The following is a 19,882-nucleotide window of genomic DNA, read 5'->3' as shown; positions in this document are numbered from 1 at the left end:
GAGAAGAGGGGAAGGTGCCATAATGGACTATAAGTTGAGAATGCTCACTCTGATGGTCGTCAGATTACAGGGAGGGAGAGACCAGGTAACTGTACTACATGTCATGTAAGGAACCTTTATCATTCATCATCTTGTGATGCACCTGGACACATCATCAGTGACGTTACCTGGGGTCATTAAGTGTTTCAGGTATTTCAGCAATTTGACACCCTCACCCAGGTGACCCAGCGGGGTCGCTCAGATGGATGATGTGTCTCTCAGGCTGAGAGTCAAAACATTTTTCCCAGGCTCCTCAGCGGTTTTTCGGTCCGTGGGTCCTGACAAGTGCAAAGCGGAACTTGTTGAGGGTCTTTCCTTTCTTCAGCACCGGGGATCTGGACTTCACCGGCTTGAAGCTCATATGAGCCCAGATGATCAGCTCCTCCAGGCCCTTCTGGATCCCTCTGCTCCCTGGGACAGATGTTTTGATCACAGTCATCCATAAAGGCCTCACAATGATGGCGGTCTTTGTCGAACTGGAGCCACTCCACCTTGACCCGGCGATGTTCTGATGCTCTGCGTGAGTCTGGGGCTTGTGTCACCTGGAGGTTCTGGGCACTGTGACTGGGGGTGTAGCTCGTACAAAAAGCAATCAGACAGTGATATGGTGCCACAGTGACATCCCTAAACCCCTGTTAAGGAGTCCTATCGACAAGGGGTGGATTGTCAGAGATGGAGCCAGGGAACAAGTCCTATTTAAGAAACCCCCAGCACGTGAGAGACATTACTCATTTGTATTGCAAAGATGCAAACTGTGGAGAGAGTGGAGAGAGCCTCTCTGTTGGACTTCCTGTATGGAGTTCTGCACCTGCTGCGCAGAATCTCTAAATGTGTCCCCAAATGTGTTTGAAGAACCAGCTATTTGACCTTCTAGTATCTATATACTTCATCCATTCATCACTTACACACACACACACACACTCACTCCCACACACACACACACATATTTTGAGAAGATACTGATTTAAATTGTTTGTTTCAATAAACACACACACACACACACACACGCACGCAACCAAAGTGAATCTTTTTGATCATGTCTACTGTACCCGGGGGGGGGGGGGGGGGTCTGGGTCTGCTGTGCTGTCGGTGTGCGGGGAGCAGCCAGTCACACAGGCAGCCTCTCCCCCCGGGCTGCTCCACCCACAGCCCTTTCATCATCTGTATCAGCTCATGAATTTCACCACGACTCATTTGAAGATCTGATCAAACTCCCCTCGCTGCCTCGTTCCATTAGTTGTCAAGGACGCCGGTGACTTTGGCCTTTTGGCTTAACTTTGGGGGGGGGGGGGGGGGGGGGGATGGGGGGGGTTGCTAATCATCTGATCTTCTGACCAAGAGGCATCATCATCTCCCTCCACTCGTCAACCTCCACCCCAATTACCCATAATCCCTTCTGTTTGTTGGGTCTGAGCCCCCAGGGGACCCGCATCACAGGCTTGGTTACGGAACACACACATGCACACCATGCACACACACACACACACACACACAGACGCACGCATACACACAAACAAACACACCTGCATGCACGCACGCATACACACACATGTGCACACATGATGCACACACACACACACATACACACACACGCACTCAAACATACCCACACAAACACGCACGCAGACACACACACACATGGACGCACGCATGCACACAAATACACACACACACACACACACACACACACCTACACAAAGGCAGAGCAAGTCTATACGCTCCAATGACAGCCAGTCTGTCCACTCAAATCCACTCCTCGCCAACCAAAGGCGGAGAACAGGATCATGTGCAATATGAATCTCAAACAAAAACAACAAACAAACGAGAGAAAGACATGCACGCACACACACACACACACACGTACACACATACACACACACATAATGCGTCGCGAACTAATCTCGCTGGTTCATAGGCCCTCCACACTACCACCCACCACTCACCACCACCACTGTCACGAGGTCCCCAGCTCCGCAGACTCAGACAGAGGCAGTTCTGTTAAGCCACACACGGCCGACCCGGTGACCCTCTGACCCCTGCGAGTGACCCCCGCAGAGACGGATTGGAAGGGCATAACTCAGCCAGCGCAGGGTCCCGGTCTGACCTCAACTTTGAACCCCGCCAGTACCTAAAATAAACTCTCCCGAGGCCGGGTCCGGGCCAGGGCGGCGGGCGCCCCGAGGAGCCGGAGGGGCAGGGAGAGGAGGCGGGGCGGCCGGGGGAAACGGCGTGATAGATGGCGAGCCAGGCTGGCTCTGGCAGCAGGGGAGCACGAGGCCGCGGCCAGAGTCGTTAATCCGTGTCATCGGGAAGATGCCCCCCCCCCCCCCCCCCGTCCTCACGCAGGCCTCTTTTATGGCCTCTCTCTCCCTCTCTCATCTCTCCTCCCTCCTTCCCTCTCTCTCTATCTCTCCTCCTTCCTGCTAGCTTTGTCCCCTCAGTGTGACCCCTCCGCAGGGAGCCACGGAGTGCATACTACTATGTTCCGGCGACCCTGACCTCTCACCTCTGCCCCCCCCCCCCCTATCCCTCCAGGGTCGTAACCCCGAACGCACAGCTAAGCTGGGGGTTTATTCTGGGACACGCAGCCTGTCGGATTCCTCACTCCGGCGAAACTGAGTGAAAGCGTGTCTAACGGGCCACGCCGCAGGCCAGGGGCAGCACCCCGGCCAAATAAGGTGCCGGCACCTGTCGGAGGCACAAGCATAGTCTGGACTAGAGGACCGCCGGACGCACAAACACAACGCTGACCCCCTCACAGCTGCTGCGTCAGGTGTGACAGGTGGGCCGTGGAGACGTTTTCGCAGGGAGAGTGTTTTCCCCCCCCCTATGAGGACATGGGGCAGATACGACGCTTCCAAGACGAAGCACCTCCCGTAGTAGCTGAGCGTATCGTACGCAAAAAGCCGCGCTTCCTGTCCGCGACCTCCCCCTCACCCCTATCTGAGACGCCGCCGCAGCGCTGGCCGGCCGCCCGCGTTTCCATGGAGACCGGGCGGCGCTCGGACACGGGAAACAAGCCCGACGTCGGGGACGACGCGCTACAGGCGGACAGGACCGCTCCCTTTGTCTGCCGCTCGGACGCTCTCTCCGGACGACTTGGAAGTCCGACCGCTCTGAGATCGGCGCGTGGGCGCGTGGGCGTGTGGGCGTGTGGGCGCGTGGGCGTGTGGGCGGGCGTGTCTCCTCCAGAGACCCCTGGCTGGCCTTTTCCCTCGGCAGCGCGAGGACCTCCCACCGCGAGCGCCGAGCGGAAAGGATGCTCCGTGAAATAAAGTTAATGAAAGGCAAATAGTCTGGCAAGTAAACAAAGGGTTCCTAGAGACTTGGCACAAGGTTGAGAGAGAGCGGGAGAGAGAAGAGAGAGAGAGAGAGAGAGAGAGAGAGAGAGAGAGAGAGAGGGAGAGGGCCTGCATAGGGAGAGGGGGACATGGAAAGAGTGGAGAGGGGGATATAGGACAGGAGGAGGGGGCAGTGTGTTATAACAGGGCCGGTGTGTGATGGTAGTTGCTTCACACGCTCTCGACAACATGTTAGCATGTGATCCCACATCGGGTCACCTGACCAGCCGCGCAGAGATCAAATAACTCCGTACAGTTATCAGAGATCAGATAACACCGTACAGGAGTAACTCGATTCACGGGTGTTTCCGTAAAGCGCTGGCCACGGGGAATTAGCTTTGATGTTTAAACACATTCCGTTCACTCAACAGGAGGGGTGGGACATTAGGCATGTGTGTGTGTGTGTGTCCATGTGTGTGTGTGTGCGCGTGTGTGTGCGCGAGAGTGCGGTCGCGTATGAGCATTAGCGTCACGCCGTGAGAGTTTTCACTGCCTGCAGGAGAGACATATTTCATTAGAAACGAACCCCCCCAAGACAAAACAGCTCCCTTATCTGACATCCTAAGGTCGTACCATTTCTTGTTTGTCTGAACATAGCTGTGACACGCCGGCTGGATAATGTGTTTTCTCAGCTGTTTAAGGGACCGCTTTGGTTTAAAAGCGGGAAGGCTTTGAGTTAATCTGGAAAATTCTCAATGAACAACTGAAAATGGATGACTGTACTGGAGTTGATATTAAGCAGAAACGAGGCCTACGGGGAAGTCCGGAAGCCAGAAGTCCTGCTCGTCGGACCGGACCAGACCGGAGCACAGCAGAGCGGACCGCTCGGTCCAACCAGAACACACCCCGCTCTGGCGGAGATAGCTGGCGGGAAAAGACGAGGGGAGGAGAGGTGAACACGCCGGGGGGGTCTACGCACGGGAAACCCTGCTGTTTTAAAAAGGCATTAAGAGGGATCAGCCGAGGTCCGGGGTCAGGCTGTGTGAGGAGACGGCGGCCGCCGGGTCCGTGTTTGTAGCCAAAGATAAGCCGCGCTAAAACCCCGCCGCCACCGACTCCGCCCGCCTGGTCACCCGGCCGGCGGTTGTTGAAACAAGGATTGTTCACACAAACCCGTAAAGCAGGGACTAATCGGGGGGGGGGGGGGACGCACCGCCTTCCGACGCCGCGGCCGGAGCGGGAATGGAGGCGGTAACGGAAGCGTTTCCGTGACAGCGGGGAAAGCGGCGCACGGGGGAGGGGAATCGCCCGGCCGTCTCTCCTCCCTGGGCGGAGGAGTGGATCAGACCCGATACGCCAGGCATTCCCAAACTGTGAGGCGGGCCTCCCCTGGGGGGCCCCAAAGAAATTCAGGGGAGGCGCGGAGGGATGGTTAGAAAAAAAAGAAAGAAGGAATTTTTATTTTTAAAATGTCTGGTTTTTATGAATGAAACGTGATTTTAAAGGTCAGAAGATCGAAATAAATAATGGGAGAGATGTGTATTAAATTTGTGGATAGTGCAGAGAGAGCCTCCCCCCGCAGGCATGAATGTATCGTGCGAAAACGTCAGAACGTTAACTAGCAACAGGTGCCACCGAGCTAACTTAGCTGTGTAACGTTATGGGCTAGCTAACGCCGCCTTGCAAAATTTACAAATTTGGGGGGTTGGGGGGGCGGGGGTGTCACTGTTTTCAGAGAGGAGGCCCATATTGATGGAGTTTGGGAACCCATGCGATACCCCATTGCTTCGCTGGCTGCTTTACGGTGTTTCTCGCTCGGTGATAGACATGGCGCGATGCATCAGGCGGACTCTGGAGGGGCGCGCTGGCAGGTCACCTTACACGACCCTATGACGCTCGCGGGCGTAGAACCGGCCCGTTTGAGCTGGACGTGGCGGCTGAAGGCCAGCTGTGACAGATGAATTGCCGGGTCATTATGCTGTCTGCGGGTGGAGCTTATGAAAGCTCTAGTACTCCGGGAGACTCCATCTACTCTAAAGACTCAACGGGGGGGAGAGAGAGAGAGAGAGAGAGAGAGAGGAGAGAGAGAGGAGAGAGAGAGAGAGAGAGAGAGAGAGAGAGGAGAGAGAGAGAGAGAGGAGAGAGAGAGAGGGGAGAGAGAGAGAGAGAGAGAGAGGAGAGAGAGAGAGAGAGAGAGAGGAGAGAGAGAGGATAGAGAGAGAGGAGAGAGAGAGAGGAGAGAGAGAGAGAGGAAAGAGAGAGGAGAGAGGAGAGAGAGAGAGAGAGAGAGAGAGAGAGAGAGAGAGAGAGAGAGAGAGGAGAGAGAGAGGGGAGATGGGGGGGGGGATTCCTAGGGTAGCCAACTACTCTCTGTCCTCTGATTTGGGGTAAGGGCTGGGTTGCTGTGGCGACCAGCGGAGAGCGCTCTCTCTCTCTCTCTCTGCAGCGAGGTCCCAGCGGAGGAGGAATAGGAGGAGGAGGAGGAGGAGGAAGGGTAGGAGAGGAGGAGAACTGACTTGCCGTCCCTGATCTCCAGAGTTCGAGTGGAGTCCCGGTCTCTCACTGGGAGGACTCTGACTGGTCTGGGTTGGACCTGTGGTCTCTGACCGGGAACGTCTCTCTTAAGGAGCTAATGAATAGCTGCTCTCTGTGATCATCAGGTTTACTGACCACGACGTTGTGATGTAATCACTCGTGCCTATCGGTCATATATCCTGGATGCACACAGCTGGGTCACCATTGCTCTCACTGGCTAACAACAAACCACAAACAACTTTTATTGTCACACGGTGGATTTTGCACAGGACAAGGTGACGAGGCACATTTTTCTCTGCTCTTCACCCATCCCGTCGTCCTTCCCCCAAGGGCAGCTGGGAGCAGACAGTAGGCAGACAGCAGGGGACACGCCTCCGGGGGGCAACCAAGCGCTCCTGTCCGTCTTCGCCAGGGACAGACAGCGTTAGCGTTCTGTTCTTCTTCATGTTTTTCATATTGGGTTCTTTTATGGGGGACACCCTTGCGATCACGGGGAGAACATGCAAACACCGCACAGAAAGGCCCGGAGACCTTCATGTTGTGAGGACACAGTACTAGGTACTGCTCCCACCGTGCCGCACGTGAGCGATTTTGGGGTTCAGTGTCATCGTCAACGACACTTCGCCACACCCCAAAGCTGGGATCGAACCGGGGACCTTGCGATCCCCAGCCGGCCTCTCTACCTCCTGAGCTACGCGCTGCCTAGACCCAACCCCCACCTTCCCACCCACACCCCAATAGCGAGGAGAGCAGCACTTACTGGCCACTTCCAGCGAGGCGTTGTGGCTGACCGCCTGGCCCAGGTAGTTGCGGGCGACGCACACGTAGCTGCCGTCGTCCGGCTTGCTCCGTCGTCCGTGGACGATGCGCAGGAAGAAGAGGGAGCCGCTGGGTAGCAGCATGCGGTGAGAGCGCGGGTTGTCGTGATCCGTCTGCACGCGCTCGCCGTCCTTGTACCACTCCACCGTGGGGGCGGGGCGCCCCTCCGCCTTGCAGTTGAGGGTGGCCGGCTCGCCCTTGGACACGATGAGGTCGGAGGGGTGCTCCACGATCCGGGGAGGGGAGTCATCCTGGCGAAGACGGGAGCCTGGGAGGGACAAGGGGGACGAGGAGAGGAGAGTTATTTCGGGAACAACATTAAGGTAGGACACATTCTTCTCCCCTGGTCCAGCTTGACACCTATTCCCCATGGTACTCTCTGGCCCCGTCCAATCAAACAAACACACACATACAAACACACGAGCTGTATGGTCCTATGTGGGAACATGTATCACTTCTGGCTTATTAGAGTCAGGGGAAATAGAATGAATGCATAGAGAACATATAACTCTCTCTCACACACACACACACACACACACACACACACACACACACACACACACACGCGTGTGCGCGCGCACACACACACGCTCTGCACATCGCATCTCGGCTCACTATAAAACGCCCGTGTGCACGTACAGCACCAGGTTCCACACTCAGGATCCTCACGCACTCACCACCGCGCGCACACGCGCAGCTCATATCAGTCCCGGCAGAGGTTCCCCCCCCCCCCCACCCCCCCCACCAGCTCCGCAATTAGGCACACGCGGCATTATCGCGGCCGCGCCGGTGGTCGCCGCGCCGGTAATCCCGTCTGACATTCTAATTAACACACGCGCCGTCGTGTGCGGCACACAACATTTCCCTTTTGTTCCGGGCCTACCAGCCCCCCACGAGGGGACACGGGAAAAGCGGATTGAAATTCGACGGCACCGGTACGGCGTATCTCCGGAAACACCGCTCTCCTTAAAGCCTTGCTTTGGTGAAAACAAAACGTTCTTTTAAGGCAGCGTGGGGGGGGGGGACTAAGAACTTAATTTGTTATCGCTCTTACAGCACACGGTGCGTTATTCGCTCGCGTCTAGAGATCCTTTACTACGTGGTAATTACGCGAGGGGAACAGAAACAGCTATGGTTGCCCCAGCACGGACGCCGGTTATGGATGTGTCACGCTAATTTGCAGCAAAGTCAGAATTATATTTTCCAAGGCCGTCCCCTGCCTGTTAAGCAGAGAGAGAGAGAGAGAGAGAGATAGAGGGAGAGAGAGGGAGAGAAGGAGAGATAGAGGGAGAGAGAGAAGAGAGAGGGAGATAGAGAGAGAGAGGGAGAGATAGAGGGAGAGAGAGAAAGAGAGAAGAGAGAGGGAGAGAGAGAGAGGGAGAGAGAGAGAGAGGGAGGGAGAGATAGAGGGAGAGAGAGAGAGAGAAGAGAGAGGGAGAGAGAGGGAGGGAGAGAAAGAGAGAGATGGAGATATAGAGGGAGAGAGAGAGAGGGAGAGAGAGAGAGGGAGAGATAGAGGGAGAGAGAGAAGGAGAGAGAGGGAGAGATAGAGGGAGAGAGAGCGAGATAGAGGGAGAGAGAGAAAGAGAGAAGAGAGAGGGAGAGAGAGAGAGAGGAAGAGAGAGAGAGAAGAGAGAGAGAGAGAAGATGGGGGTTGAGGGGGAGGAGGGGTGGCTACCAAGAGTAACTGAAGGAATGTGATCCTAGGGAAGATGTTTCTGTGACCAGGGGGCTGTTCTGCCCTGCGCCTCAGAGCCGCGGTGTCCGGGCGCTACTGTAGCCGCCCGTCACCCGGCGTTAATCACCTCCCTCCTCCGCGTGGAGGCCTTTGATCCTCCCGTCGGCACGGTAACGCTGTGATGCCCTTCGGTCCGCCGACTTTGAGGGAATATAGTTTCTAAGAAGGCGAGAGAAATAGCTGCGCCCACCAATCCGTATGTTTTATTAAAGAAGCCTTTGAAGACCTTCCATCCTCTACCTACCCACCCCTCCTCCTCCTCCTCCTCCTCTCTCTCTCTCTCTCTCCCCCTCTATCTATCTATCAGGCAATTATACATGTACTGTACATCCTGCAGTGTGAAGTGGAGAGGCTGGTAGATTGGGCAGTGGGCAGGCAGGCTGCAGAGTGGGTAAAGCCCCATTTCATCTCAGAAGATTAATGATGACAGTGGAGTGGGAGTGTGGAACACCAGTGCTCCCAGTCTGCAACACACACACTCAGCCTGGATCCTTCCACTCCCAACATCATCCATCACCCGGCACGCGTGCTCGCTCACACACGCACACATATGCACACGCGCACGCACGCACACACACATACAGTACACACTTACACTCCGGAGAGAAGCAAGGAGCTGGCAGCAGAAATGTGTGTGTGTGTGTGTGTGTGTGTGTGTGTGTGTGTGTGTGTATGTGTGTGTGTGTGTATATATATTATAGAGGGAGACATAATGAGAATACATGTGATACCCTACACACAGTACATGCCTTACATTGTGTATTCCATATGTGCTCCCAGTGCTCTACTATCAGACCGAGCCTCTGCTTGAACTCATTATAGCAGCCCTAGAGATATGGGTCAATAGCTTCAACTCTACACACACACACACACACACACACACACACCTTTCACTAACAATCACACATTCCACCTTTCTCTGTTCTCTTCTATTTACCTGTCAGTCACCCCTCCGTCTGCTGGCCTTCACCGGGCCCCCAGCAACAACACAGCGGGCCCCAAGAGGACAGAGGACAGGAGACAAAGACCCCGTCCTAATGATCATCTCACCCCCCCCCCCCCCCCCCTCACCCCCCTCTCTCTCTCCCTCTCCCTCCAGCCTGGACATATCAGCCCTGCCGTCACACACAGCTGGGGACGTCTTTACAGGGTTTCGCTTTGGCCACGTTCGCCATCTGACCGCATCCACTCTGGCTTAAACGCTGCCTTAAGTGAACTGAGTGCTTTAAATGGACGTGCATGTAAGCAAGCGGCCTGCAGTCATGTTTGTGTTCGAGAGGCTCTGTGTAATGGAAAAGGAATTTGAGAGGAGACTAAAACCAGATGATCTAACAGGAAGAGAGAGAGGAGAGGGGAGAGAGAAGGAGAGAGAGAGAGGGGGGAGAGAGAGAAAGCAGGGAGGGGAGGAGAAGGAGAGAGAGCGAGAGAGAGAGAGAGAGAGAGGGTATAACTACCCTGTAATTGCTGCCATTTGTGGGTGGTATTCTACCTGTTTTTTGAGCCAGGGGAACGGGGGAATGCGCCCCGGCCGCTCTTTCATGTGGCGGGGAACGCCATGCCGACCTACCCGGCCCGAGGAGACCCCGACCAGGGAGTTGACGCTCTAAACGGTGGACGTGATGCCGCCGGCCGGCGAACTCAGAGGCCGGACATAGAAAGACACACACACACACACACACACACACAGAGAGAGATGCTGCTACAGCCACCTAACCGCCACAGGGAGACACATTCCGCCGCCCCCCTACCGACGCCAATAAACCACACGACCACACACACATTTTCACACATCGCGCAGCAGGCCGAGACCGCGATCTCATGTGTCTCGCGCCCGGCTGCATGAAGGGATGATGAGGCAGCGCGCTGTCGCTATCATCCCGTCTCGGCGGGGAGCTGTACCCAGAGTGCTCTCTGGCTGAGAGGGGCGCTGCTGGGAATGTCACTGAAGAAGGGCGGGCAGATCGATTTAGTGCCCGGTTGCTTCCAGTCAGACGCAGCACACACACACATACATACACACACATACACACACCCATACACACGCGCCCACACAGAAACGCACGCATGCACGCAAACGCACACACACGTACTCACACACACACAAACACACAAACACACACACACACACCATTTCCCCCATTGCATTCCAGGTACTGTAGGGGGAAACAAGGGGGCAGATCTATAGAACGATCGATGCAGACTCCAGCCTCCATCTCATCAGTGGCGTGTTGTTCCTCCTGGTTCCCTCCTCATTACCGCTCCTCTGGACCGCGCTGGAACCCCACCGGGTCAGAGAGGCCAGCGCCTGAGGCTCTCTGCAAACCTCAACCAACCGCGGTATGTTACGCTCAAACTAACACTGCGCCAATGCAGATTTAACGACGATAATGGGATGCTTTTGAGGGCAGAGAGAGAGAGAGAGAAAGAGAGAGAGAGGGGGAGAGAAAGAGAGAGGGCCCCATAAAGCATGAAAAACAATAGACACACACACACACACACATACCAAAATGCGCCCGGGATGAAGGCGAGAGGGACAGCGGACCGGCGACGACGCCCCGGGACCAAAACAGACATGTTTCATCTGAACAACAACGAACGCACGGCCCAGACTTTCACTCAGAGAAGCAGGATGCATTGAGCAGGAGACGGAGGAGGAAGGAGGGAGTCAGGGCTCAGCACACCGGCCGCTGCTCCTGGTTGTCCCTGTGCTGGACGTGCGCCCGTCGGGGGGGGGGGGGGCGTACGGCTCCCCCTGCTCCCCAATACTACCCAGGCTGGTATCGCCCTGCTACAGGTGGGCCGCACCAAACACCAGGCTTTATCTGCAAAGGGCCAGCAGCCAGCGCTCAATCACACACACACACACACATTTACTCACACACACACCTACACACACACATGTGCTTGAATGCATACATAAAAGACCTAAGCAGGCACACAGACACACACACACCTTGACACACATGCCCAGTACACACACAAGACACACACACACACACACAGTACACACACAAGACATACAGATAAAGGTCATTTGTAACAACTCTGCCTCACACACATTCCCTTGTCATGTCTGTCAAATGCCAATCATCCCTGAGGCAGTGCTGTTGTCAAGTGTGGATCTGAGGGAAGAGGACAAGAGGGAGAGAGGGAGGGAGAGAGAAAGGGAGGGAAGGAGGGAGAGAGAGAGGGAGAGAGAGAGGGAGTGAGAGAGAGAGGGAGAGAGGGAGGGAGGGAGAGAGGGAGAGAGGGAGGGAGAGAGAGAGAGAGAGGGAGGGAGAGAGAGGTAGAGAGGGAGTGAGAGAGAGAGGGAGGGAGAGAGAGAGGGAGGGAGGGAGAGAGAGAGAGGGAGGGAGAGAGAGAGGGAGGGGGAGAGATGTGGAAGCAGAGGACATCTCTTCTTCCTACTGTCCTTGATTCTTTCTCCAGAGAGAGTGGTGATAAGCTGTTGTGAGACTACTGACCTACTATGCTACAAGGCAGGGAGCCAGCCTGCGTGAGACTACTGACTACCTGACTACCTGTCCACAGAACCAATGAGAATGCAGCATTCATACTTTTATTAGCTTAACTGAAAATAAAAGGGTTTCCCAATGGAGTGCCAAAACCTAAAACTGAGGTGCTACCGTGTGTTTTGGTAACATACTTTTATTAACTTGTTTCTACCCTTGGAAGAAGAAGATCAATGAGGGAGAGAACACATTTGAAATAATTAATGCATGTGAAATAATTAATGCATGAACAAATGAACAAATGAAAGATAAAATGAATGAATGAATGAACGAACGAACAAATGATCAAAATAATAAAAAATGAATGGACTCATTCCTTACCATTCATTACTTAATGTTAATTTGTCCGTTCATTCGTTCATTTGTGAATGGATGGATGAATGAACAAATGAATGATTTAAATCAACGGCCCTATACTCTCAGGGTGTGTGTTTCAGTGTAGTCAGCATAATGTGCAGTATAATGTGTGTGTTTATGGGAACTGTACGTTGGTGGTCCCGAACGAGTTCTCTAACTCTGTCGTGTGTGTGTGTGTGTGTGTAGGGTTGCCAAACAGAGCGTGATGCCATCACTGGGGTGGATGCAAACACTTAGAGAGATGAGATATCAACCGCAAATCAAAGCACAGCACTGCACTGGGATTACACACACTGTCACAGCCCCATGTAAAATAAACCCTCCGCAGGTAGGAGCAAAAACACACACACACGAAAAAACACACACACTGGGAATGAGCCGTGAAAGCTGATCCGGAGATAAAGACGTCCCTCAAGCACCTCTCTGAAGAGCGATGGCATCAGGTTACAGTTTCTGGCCGAGGTTTACACACACCAGCCCCTCTGAAAGCACTCCTTAAACAATGTGCATAATTGTGCCCCGAACACAGCAGTAGGTACTTGAGTTGCATTCGGGTGACATTGACACATGTGGAATGCTCTGGCCTCCATGTCACCCCCTGGTATTGCTGACGCCAGGCATGACATCAGCCCCTCACACACTGAGTCTTAGCCAATCAGAGCCGAGCAGACTGGTTCAGTCAATCTCTGCCTGGGGAGACGTAGGATTACCTGCGGATGAGTGTGGATGATGAGTGTGTCCGCTGGGCTGATACCGGGGTAAATGGAGGTGTAATCTAATCTAGACATCTCTCTCTTCTCCTCCCTCTCGGACGAATGTGCTCTTCATCACAGATAACAACAGCTCACCATCTACCTTAAAGCCCGGGTCCGTAACGTATGAGACTAGCGTGCTAGCTCTGGCTCAGCTCTGTTTACTAACGCAGCTTTGAGAATAAATTAAAAAAACACACCAAGCCATATGGGCGAGGTCCAGTACTATTGTCACTGCAACAGCACGTGAAGTTACGCTTGCCAAGAAAGCTCGCTAGCTGCTTTTCCCATGCAGCAGATCCAGGGCTTAATGAGGCGGAAAACATACGACAGACTAACACACAGTACAGGACAACGCATCCTGAGCCACAGCTCTATGTAAAGTATTTCTGAGTACAACCCCCCTAAGCACTTTCGCTGCACACACCCCTAATGAACAACTGTGTCAGTCAAACACGAAGGCTCATTAAGACAGGCCGATGAGGACGGAGTGACAAATTGTCTCGAACCAAACGCCTGAACGTGGCCTGCTTGTTAAAACAATCAAATTTGTCCTCGACTGGCTGTTTGCGATCCTGCATCTTAAGACTGGGATTAGAGTCCACACTTAATGATTTGACAGGGATTTGGAGCTGCCAGTTAGTTGCCGTGTTCTTCGAGTACCTCGTTTGGTGACAGAAAAGTATACAGGGCGAAGATGACAGAGAAGCTACGCATTCAAGCTGACAAACCAGACATATTAATGGTGACAAAAAGCAGCTGTTCGGGTCTCTTGTTTTTTTTACGATGCCCCGTCCGATATCCAAGTAGCAGTGAAACGGGAGTGCTGCCATCTTGATTTAAGTCACCCTGTGTGTCGACCCAGGGGAAAACCCCACTTTCCCATACTGCTATGACCTCATCCCTCTGGGAGCGTTTAAGGGAGCAGGGACGAAAACCAAGGAAGGGAAACAAGACAGTATCCAGGGACTGGAGCGTTCCTCTGGCAGGGAGGAGGGGGAATGGTCGGGGAATGGTCAGGGAATGGTCGGGGAATGGTCGGGGAATGGTCGGGAAATGGTCAAGGAATGGTCTGAAACATAGGAGTGGACAGAATCTGATTCCCTGTGAGAAACGCTACCAGATATCAAAGCGCATACTTCTGGGAAGAGGAGTGGAAGAGCTCGTAGGGAGTTGACTCAGAGCTGTCTCAGGGGACTGAAACTGAATTAAGAAGCCCCCTCCCTCCCTCCCTCCTTCCCTCCCTCCTTCCCTCCCTCCCTCCTTCCCCAAATGTATAATGAGCTCCGACAAATGTGGATTCAGTGAAACATCAAAGACTTTGACAGAGAAGAGTATAGTTTCTGGATAGTCAAACATGTTGAAATATTCATTCATCAGATCTGGGGGATACTTGGCCCCCCATCACTGCCTGTGCCCTGATCCGTCCCATCCCGACAGATTCAGATCAACTTTCCATTAGGCAGACTTAGTCACAGAGGCGTGTTTGAAAATACTAATTATCCTCTCCTCTCTCCGTATCAGTCTTTTACTTCAAATGAAACGCAGCCAGTCCCAAGCCACGTTTCACCGAGCAGAATGAGCTTCTCATACATTACAGACACTTCATCCAGACGTACAGTACCCTCACCGACCTCTTCAGTCAAATACAGGGCAGGGCTGACTGTGGAGCTGGCATTTTTCTCAGGCCGTATAAACTACAATTAAGCCAACAGCTGAACACTGTCATCCACTCAGGTATGTGGGAGAGGAATGCCAGTGTGTTTGTGTGCCTGTGTGTGGCCCGAGCAAGGTGCCTACCCCTCCTCTCTCTTTCTATCTCTCTCTCTCTCTCTTTCTATCTCTCTCTCTCTCTCTCTCTCTCTCTCCCTCTCTCTCTTTCCATTCAACCCAACTGTAGTCCTGCCAAACACATTCCTTCGTTAAGACATCCTTGTTAGCGATGCACGGGAAATGCACATTGCGAAGAAGCCATCCGCAATGCACTCTCAAGCTCCTCTTTCTCTTTCTCTCTCTCTCTCTCTCTCTCTCTCTCTCTTTCTCTCTCTCTCTCTCTGGCAGGCTTGACCACTCTCTCAGTGAGAGGCCCGGAGTCATGGGCAGGGAGGGGCACGGGCCTGCCCCTGCTCACTCATCAAGATACAGTAATAAAATAGATCCAAATAAGGCTTGCCAAACACTACAGTGATTTCTGAATTTCTCACTGGGGACTCATTTGAGTCATTTACTTGGCACCATTATACAGTAATCCTAAGTGCTGGCAATGGCACTGACTGCTACAGTAGTGTGTGTGTGTGCGTGCGCGTGTATAGGTGTGTTTGCATGTGCTCGTGTGCGTGTACGTTAGCACAAACAACATTTATTTGGGGTTTTAATTGTGGCTCGGCAGAGGAGGCCCAGATGTGAACTCTCTGTCACACTGTGAAGGGAGGCTGTCTCCACTGAGCACCAGGACCATTAACTCTGCAACACGGGACCACTGCCTCGCCTTGTGAGACCATCGTGATCTAGCAGATCTCAGATCAGTCTGGCCTTCCGCCTATCTCGAACACACGCATACACACCCGCACGCACGCACACACACACACGCACATCAGTGAGCGCCAGTCATACACACAGTAAAAACACACCATCTGACGAACTATGCACGGCCCCTCTCTCTTGTGAACGACCAGCCTGTGGACTTGGTCCACACACATCCTGAGAAGCCCCAGAACGGACGGCCACAAGCCCCCTGGACAGGATGGGAATGAGATGGGCTCATAAATCCCAGGGTTGAGATTCCGAGAAGGCTGCTGGTCTCGGACAAGGGAAACGGGGAGGGGGGAGGGGGGGATGGAGGGAGGGGGGGATGGAGGGAGGGGGGGATGGAGGGGGGGAGGGGGGGGGGGATTGGGTGGAGGGAGGGAGGGGGGGAGGGAGGGAGGGGGGGATGCAGGGGGGAGGGGGGGGGTGGGGGTTGGGTGGAGGGAGGGAGGGGGGGAGTGAGGGAGGGGGGAGGAGTGAGGGAGGGGGGAGGGCCAGGGTGCAGCCAGACGCAACGGGAGGATCTCAACGGGCGTTGGTATTTTAGTGCAGGGTTTACAAGAAAGCGTAAATATTTGGACGCGGAAATTAATGAGGGGTTACATTTGGCCGGAGGGGTGGGGTGGGGGGGTGGGGGGTTTTGGTTCGATAATCTCAGCGGCGTCGTGCTTGTGCCTGCGACATCGTTAAAAGTCCATTCAATGCCTCTGGAGGGGGTTGGGGGGTGGGTTAGGGGGGTGAGGGGAGGGTCGGGGGGGTGAGGGGAGGGTCAGGGGTAGGGGGGACTCTCCTAGTCAAGGCCACAGTCATTCACTCTGAGCTCCACGTTAATGGCAGCAGAAACTATGCCCGGGAGAACGGGGTCGTGACCTGACCGCTGGCCAGAGTTCATCACACACAGATTAGCCCAATCTCATTCCTGTAGGGAGAACCAGACTATGAGGGATTATCTCTGGAGCTGCTGAGGTGAGTTCAGACCTAGGCGGATGTTATTCGCTGTCCGATCATATTACGGTGCCATACGATACGATATGAAACAGTCAGACGTCGCTTCCCATTGTGTATTTTATCAGACTGGATTCTGGAAAATAGAAAACACACCTGCGAAACGATTTGACCTTTAACCCTCAATAAAAGAAACGAAAAGAGGATGAATGGCAGTAAAACATATCTGCGCAAGCTGTCAGGACTGTCCATTTTGGAGAGGAGAAGTCATTCCCGAAAGTCTATAATTACCCATCCTATTTTTCCGGAGGAATTCTGCTAATGTCAATCACCCCCTCAGGACACCTCGCTCCCAGCCAGATGACATTTCCTAACGTATCGTCTTTCTCCCTTTCTCTCTCTCCTTTTCTCCCTCTCTCTTTCTCCCTCTCTCTCTCCCTTTCTCCGTGCGTGCTTGTGTGTGAATGCGGACAGCAGCGTAGGAGCTACAGTAACAGCGGCGGCTTCAGCAGCAGAGGAGGAGTCTGGGTGGGGTGGATGTGTATTCGTGGGGTGAGGGGAAGCCGTGTGTACGGCCAGGAAGACGCCCGCACGGTCCTCCCCACTGAGCAAAGACACGTCTAAAAGACGTCTTTTAGATGTCTTTTCTGTCTTTTTCGGACGTCCAAAGACATCCAATTAGGAGACAGAATGAATGTTTTTTTTTTACGTTCAGATATTGAACTCATTCTGCAAGTCCACACACATCTTAGAGGGGTCCAAGTTTGAATATTGAGGGGTCCAGCAGACGTACAAACGGGGTTCTGGACCGACGGACGTTATAAAGACATGATCTGAACGTCTCCCTGGCGTTGTGTGTTTGCTGGGTCTGTTCTCCTCCGTTAAAGACATGAAAGAACGCGACACTGCAGAGAACATCCAGAACCCGTCATATCACTCATATCATTCTTCCACGCAATAATGTCCTCATGAGCAGCAGCACCGGTAGCGGTGGTTATATTGTGTGTGTGTGTGTGTGTATTTTTTTAATTGTAATATGTGCGTGTGTGTGTGTGTGTGTGTGTGTGTGCGTTAGCCGCCGCAGGCTAGAAGCTTCCGTGGCGAGCCCCAGGTGCGCAGCGGCGGAGGCCGGTGTTCGGGAGCAAATGTCAGGGAGATTAATGACTAACTGATGTTCCCTCTTATCACGGCGCCGGTGTGCGCGGACGCCCGGATCTCCAGTCCGCATCTCCCGTGACTTCATTATCTCCGCACACACAGCCACGGGGGACCGCAAATGTCAGAGAACGGCAGCGCTCAACGCGCCCACGCCCAGCAACGCCTTCCCCCGACCCCCGTCCGCACTCATCCTGCATCTACACCCCCTCCTCCACCCCCCCGACCCCCCTTCCTCCTCCCGCGCCTCCGATTCTGCCCCCCTCCCTCCCTCCACACCCCCTCTGGAGCAATTCCTTCCGATGAGGTAAGGTTTCAGTTTCGGATGGTCACAAAGGCATCAAATTCAGCTTTGAGTCGCAGTTTGGGAGTCTGGGTCTGCAGACTGCTGGCGTTCAGCCACATGCTGTGGTCGTTAGTCAGATCTGGATTTTTATTCTGGTAAAAGGACTATGACTGAGAGAGAGAGAGAGAGAGAGTGAGAGAGACTAAGAGAGAATGAGAGAGATAGAGGGAGAGAGAGAGAGGAGAGAGAGAGAGAGAAGGAGAGAGAGACAGAGAGGGAGAGAGAGGCAGAGAGAGAGGGAGAGAGACAGAGGGAGAGAGACAGAGAGGGAGAGAAAGAAAAAGGGAGGGAGGGAGAGAGAGAGGGAGAGAGACGGGGAGGGAGAGAGAGAAGGAGAGAGAAGGGGAGAGAGGGAGAGAGAGACAGAGAGGGAGGGAGAGAGAGAAGGAGAGATGGAGACAGAGGGAGAGAGACAGAGAGGGAGAGAAAGAAAAAGGGAGGGAGGGAGGGAGAGAGAGAAGGAGAGAGAGAGAGAGGGAGAGAGACAGAGAGGGAGAGAGAGACGGGGAGGGAGAGAGAGAAGGAGAGAGACAGAGAGGGAGAGAGAGAGGGAGAGAGAGTACAGTCGTGTAAATGAGATGTTAATCTTCAATTGAGAAGTTACAATAGCCTTCATCACCTCACAGCACGTCAGGTCACAGGAAGTTGAGAGCACTAGTCAGAATCACTCAGGGCTGAAATATGCCTGACGTACTGCAGACTGAATGGGGGATATTAAAGTCTTTTGTATTTGTTGTATTCAAAGGCAAAGGCTGAACAATCCAAACAGACATGCCTGATCCTGGCCTCAATGTGAGAAACTGTATACGCCTACACATCCTGACAGACAGATGCTTACCCACCATGACAGACAGGCGGACACACACACACACACACAAACACACACGCGTGCGCATGACTATCTCTCACTGGGGCATTCTAACTGCACTAATGAACGCTCCCTTCATTCCAGTCATTCATTAGAGGAAGCTTGTTTGCAGAGCGCTGAGAGTCGGGCTCTGGCACCACCGGCTCCATTACAAGGTCAACTCCTGTTTAATTAAGCTGAAGATAGGCATGTCCTCCTCCCGTGATAACAAGGTTAGCCCTCGGGGCATGGGCCTCACACCGGCCTGCTACTCTCTCTCTCTCTCTCTCTCTCTCTCTTCTCTCTCTCTCTCTCTCTGCTTTACACGATCAACTCAGCCAGGTGAGGATTAGCTGAAGGACAGCAGCTGGTCTGATGATGTGACGTGGAGGAGAGGACTATACCAGCCAAGCCTGGCCCAGGAAAGAGCGCTGTGTCCGGGGAGCGGGCCGCCAGGGTTCCCCCATCCGGCTGGACCACTGAGGCCTGGTCAGTCACCCATTCAGACACATATGCTAAAATAATCCAAAAATGATTCAATCGGCGTGACACGAAGACAGCCAATATGACTGTGGACTCTGTGTCATCATTCAGGGGAGGCGCATAAGATCCTAAAAGACAAAGATACTGGCCCTTAAGAGACTCGCCGTGAACGGGCTGTCCTCAAAGATCTGGACCGTGGAAATCCCCTGGCTGGTAACCAGCCTGCTGATCTCAGCTGATTCCCCGCCGGACGGACTAGATAGATAGATAGACAGATATCTCTTTATTTATCCCTGTGGGAAAATTTCTGTTTCACAGCAGATTAAGAGAGTAAGGTTAATAAAATATGCAGAATAAGAATACATAATAAATAGGGGATAAATAGGGTGGACACAATATACAAATAACTAACAAAATATTGCTACTCACACACTATATTAAAAACAGTTAGCCTAATGAAAGGAGTCCGTCACAGTACAGTAAGTGCTATCCAGTCCATAAGTTAAGTTTATTAGTCCTATAAAGTGGCCATCGTGGGCCTCAGAGA

At 53.4% G+C, this 19,882-nt stretch overlaps 1 protein-coding gene across 1 annotated transcript in view; it reads right to left on the bottom strand.

Moving 5' to 3' along the window:
- Positions 1 to 19,882, bottom strand: part of LOC311318316 (roundabout homolog 1-like) — a gene marked incomplete at its 5' end in the record, with an annotated part of 112,929 nt that overhangs the window by 86,618 nt on the left and 6,429 nt on the right.

This window comes from Borostomias antarcticus (assembly GCF_949987555.1).
Source record: "Borostomias antarcticus genome assembly, chromosome: 15".
In the NCBI taxonomy this organism is placed as follows: Eukaryota; Metazoa; Chordata; class Actinopteri; order Stomiiformes; family Stomiidae; genus Borostomias; species Borostomias antarcticus.
This window is presented reverse-complemented; position numbering and strand designations above follow the sequence as displayed.